Source organism: Mus pahari, chromosome 15 (genome assembly GCF_900095145.1).
Source record: "Mus pahari chromosome 15, PAHARI_EIJ_v1.1, whole genome shotgun sequence".
Taxonomy (NCBI): domain Eukaryota; kingdom Metazoa; phylum Chordata; class Mammalia; order Rodentia; family Muridae; genus Mus; species Mus pahari.
This window is the reverse complement of record NC_034604.1, coordinates 18,800,632-18,805,818: the sequence shown is the minus strand read 5'-3', so window position 1 is coordinate 18,805,818 and position 5,187 is coordinate 18,800,632.

The following is a 5,187-nucleotide window of genomic DNA, read 5'->3' as shown; positions in this document are numbered from 1 at the left end:
TGGTGATCTGATAGAATGCATGGGATAATTTCAATATTTTTGTATCTATGGAGGCCTGTTTTGTGACCAATTATATGGTCAGTTTTGGAGGAGGTACCATGTGGAACTGAGAAGAAGGTGTATCCTTTTGTTTTAGGATAAAATGTTCTGTAGATATCTATTAAATCCATTTGTTTCATAACTTCTGTTAGAGACCATGTGTCTCTGTTTATTTTCTGTTTCCAGGATCTGTCCATTGGTGAAAGTGGGGTGTTGAAATCTCCCACTATTATTGTGTGAGGTGCAAATTGTGCTTTGAGCTTTACTAATGTTTCTTTAATGAATATGGCTGCTCTTGTATTTGGAGCATAAATATTCAGAATTGAGAGTTCCTCTTGGTAGATTTTACCTTTGATGAGTATGAAGTGCCCCTCCTTGGAAAAATACTTATAATTGTTCTGAGCTAGTCCTCCTTTGCTTAATAGTTTTTATTAGTCAGGATGTTGCTCTGGAGACCAGACTGGACATGGCCTCCCAAGTACTGGTGTAGCAGCCATGTGCTTCTATCTTTATTCCAGAGATGAGTGCTTGATTTTTCTTCCCCTCCCCTTTCCTTTCTAATAGTCTGCTCATGCTACCATCCTTGTCCTTACATTTAGATACAATTTAAAAGAAATATTTTATAATCTGATTTGTAACTGTTGATTTGGAATCACTGCCAATCATGGTTCTTTAATGATTTATCCATGCATCAAGTCTTCCTATCTTTCCTTACATTCAACACTTTCTAATAATCCAGGGTTGACAATCTTTATCTATAATTTTTTGATCAGGAATATAGTTAATTAAATCACCACCATTATCTTACCACCAGCAACAACTTCATGATAATTATAATAAAGTATGCATACTTACTATGCTCAGAATGTTTACTAGGCTAAGAAATTGTAGTTGTTTAACCAGTTATTAAGGATGGAGGTAGCAGTGAACACCTTGTTATTCAGCAGGCAAGATTTCCTGTGTCATGTGAATTTTAAGATATTCATACAAGGTTCAGAATAAAGATTCCAGTATATACATCAACAACATGGATAGATCTTGAAATGTTAAGAAAAATTAAAGTTTCAGAGTGCTACACTGTGACAATTTTGTAAATATAAAATAATATTAATATATTGGCAACAATTGTATATATGTGTTGAAAGTATAAAACTGTAAACTGGCCAGGTGTGGTGGTGCACACCTTTAATCCCATCACTTGGGAGGCAGAGGCAGGCAGATTTCTGAGTTCGAGGCCAGCCTGATCTACAGAGTGAGTTCCAGGACAGCCAGGGCTATACAGAGAAACCCTGTCTCGAAAAACAAACAAACAAACAAACAAATAAATAAATAAATAAATAAATAAACTGCAAACTGCTTATATCGTAAAACTTGAGATAGAGTTCATTTTGATGGAAAAGAGAAAATGCCATATAAACTGAGCCTAATGGAGAAAATGGTTAATTTAACAATTTGCTCTGTTTTATTTCCCACACAATAATAAAAATTATCTATGTTGCTATAAGATGGATAGGAAATATCCCTCAAAGGATCAAGTTTTGCCCTTGGTCCTTAGATGTAGAAGCTTTAATATCCCATCTGGGGATAATACATTCTTGCATTGGTACATGGGTATATTTCTTTCTTTCTTTTTTTCAACTTTTTATTAGATATTTTCCTCCTTTATATTTCAAATGCTATATCTTCCCCCCGCCCTGCTCCCCTACCCACCCACTCCCACTTCTTGGCCCTGGCATTCCCCTGTACTGGGGCATATAAAGTTTGCAAGACCAAACTTTCCTTTGATGGCCAACTAGGCCATTTTCTGCTACATGTGCACCTAGAGACACGAGCTCTGGGGGTACTGGTTAGTTCATATTGTTGTTCTTCCTATAGAGTTGCAGACCCCTTTAGCTCCTTGGGTACTTTCTCTAGCTTCTCCATTGGGGGCCCTGTGTTCCATCCAATAGATGACTGTGAGCATCCACTTCTGTGTTTGCCAGGCACTGGCATAGCCTCACTAGAGACAGCTATTTCTGGGTCCTTTCAGCAAAATCATTCTGGCATATACAATAGTTTATGCATTTTGATGGCTGATTATGAGATGGATCGCAGGGTGGGACAGTCCCTGGATGGTCCATCCTTTTGTCTCAACTCCAAACTTTGTCTCTGTAACTCCTTCCATGGATATTTTGTTCCCCATTCTAAGGAGGGATGAAGTATCCACACTTTGGTGTTCCTTCTTCTTGAGCTTCATGTGTTTTGCACATTGTATCTTGGGTATTCTAAGTTTCTGGGCTAATATCCACTTATCAGTGCATTCATACTTATTTCTTTAAATATAATAAGAGGAAAATGACTAGGACCAGCAGGTCATTTTTCAATGGCAGGATCCCAGGAGAGGGGCCTGGGAATCAGGGATAAAGAAGAATGAACCAGTGGGCTCAGACTGTCTTGTACCAGGTAAATTATTAAGACATTATATGGCATCTTACATACTATTTTCCGGGGGGGGGGGATAGGACAGTGTCATCAAAAGCTATTGTAAAAGAGGATGGAGTTACTTGGATTCTAGTCAAATAATTTTGTACAAGGGAAAGATAGACTATCTCAAGAACATCATGGGCTTTGTACTCAACGGCCTTGGGACTGATAACTACATCCCCATAGGGTGGAAAAGTTGATTTATATGGATCTGAAGCTACAGCTCGACTGAGGCCCTGGCTCCAGGCCATTATTGGATCTGCCAAGCATGCTTCTGGTTTTAGAGAAGGAGCGAAGTTTCTTCTTCATACATCAGGGCCTCTGGGATAGGCTTGGTTCAACCTAGCCCTCAGCAAAAGGAAACACAATTTTGTAACTTTTGGATTAATTACTTTTCTAAATGAGATATTAACCTAAGTCTAAATATTTAAGTAGAATATAGAGATATATAGTCCATTTTTAAACAGACTTAATGAGGTTATGGACATAACTGTGCCTTATATTTATAAACCATGAAATTTTATTTTTCTTTTTAAAAGTTTTTTTCTTTCTCCTTAAATGTGGGCAAAACAGAATTGGCCTATGGTTCTTAAAGCTAAGTGACCTTCCAAGTCACCTGGGAGTCATTATATGCTTAAAAATCTGAGCTTTGGCCCAGGTTATGGATTGCACCATGTGAGGGTAGATCTCACACAGTTGTTTCCCTTATTGCTGTAGGCATGGAGAGGTCTAAGGGAGTATAGTAATTAATTCTTGGAAACTGTGCTGGCTGGTTTTATGTGTCAACTTGACACTGGCTGGAGTTATCACTGAGAAAGGAGTGGTGGTAACTCCAGCTGGGGAAATGCCTGCATGAGATCCAGCTGTGGGGTATTTTCTCAATTAGTGATCAATGGGGAAGGGCCCCTTGTGGGTGGTACCNTCTCTGGGCTGGTAGTCTTGGGTTCTATAAGAGAGTGGGCTGAGCAAACCAGGGGAAGCAAGCCAGTAAGTAACATCCCTCTATGGCCTCTGCATCAGCTCCTGCTTTCTGACCTGCTTGAGTTCCAGTCCTGACTTCCTTCAGTGATGAACAGCAGTATGGAAGTGTAAGCTGAATAAACCCTTTCCTCCCCAACTTGCTTCTTGGTCATGATGTTTGTGCAGGAATAGAAACCCTGACTAAGACAGAAACCTATCACCAACTGTCTTCACAAGTCCCCTTCTTCCTATTTTATTTTAGAGGTTAATTGGTCCAGAATGGGACCAGAACTGAATTCTTTCACAGAGTGGGATGGGAGAAGGGTGGCAGGAAAGGCTTCCAATCTGTAAAGGGAGCCTTTCTTCAAGTCTCACTTAGCATGCAAGTTGAGCCGGGGTCTGAGGTAGCCCACAGTACTCAAAGCACAGGTGCTCCTAGGTCCCTTTTTTACCCAATACAACTAGTATTCCCATCCCTCTGTTGAGTATTGTGACTTGTTTTCCTCCTTCGGTCTGTGAGAACGTTAGAGACAGCCGACTGTCACGAAGGGATTGCGCCTTCAGCTGCCAGCAAAGCGAACATTGCTGCCATTTGGTCTGATAAAGCTTCATGTGTGTCTACAGAAATGTTGCCAGTATGCAGAGATCTTTGCTCATGAATCACAGTACTCCTTGTCTGTCATGTGAATATTACTAAGGGACAAAAAAAAAAAAAAAAGAGGATATTCTGTGTCTCCAACATGTGTCTCTGTGAGGCTGGCCTCATTAATGGAGGAGTCGTGCACGTCATTTGTTTGCAGCTGTAAATATCAAAGTCACTCCAGGAGTGTCTCCTGATCACCTCTCATCTGTAACTGTCAGAGAGCATTCTTACGGACCCTAGAGCAAGGAGAGCAACAGAAGAGAGAATGTCAGGGAAGATGCTTCCCTGTGGTGAAATTTGATGCCAGTAAAGACAAGGTCCAAGGAAGCAGCCCTGATGTAAAATCACATGGTTAAATACTTTCTTCAACACAAATTGATAGAAGTGGTGTAGGCAAACGTGGTGGGTGGACATCTCGGTGACAACAGTGCTAAAACAAGCATGGTAAAAACAGAAGACAGCAGGGAAAAGTTTATTATGTGCAGCAGCTGAGGATGTTATTTGCCAAGCAAGACCCTCCTCTGTGAACACAGGGAACCTGGCCACATTTTGTAGAATAACTAGCCCAAGATCACCATTAGAATCCATGTTTGAAGATGAGAATGAAAGGCAAGAGTGCCTCTGCCTTCTGTGGTCTCTGACCTCCTGACTTACTCCTTTGTATCTGTGCTACTGTGTCCAGGAGCACCTGTGTGCATTGTTGCATGTTCACAGGGCATCCACTATGTGGAGGACAGAGGTCAGCCTTTCTCTTGTTTCTCACATGCCATCCACATGTTATTTTTGAGCCAGAGGCAGTGGCACCATTATCTGCTGGACACAACCAGGTAGCTGCTCATAATGAATTCATAGTGGTTTCAACAGTATATCCAAAACTAGTACAAGCCCAGGCTAGGCCAAATCCCAGCAAGGAGAGAGGAGTTGGGAGTTGGCCACACCAGCATACCCCAGAGCTCTACAGCTACTGACAATTGGGAGACAGAGACAGAGACAGAGACAGAGACAGAGACAGACAGACACAGAGACAGACACACAGAGACAGAAAGGCAGAGACTGACAACAGAGAAAGAAGGAGGAGGAGG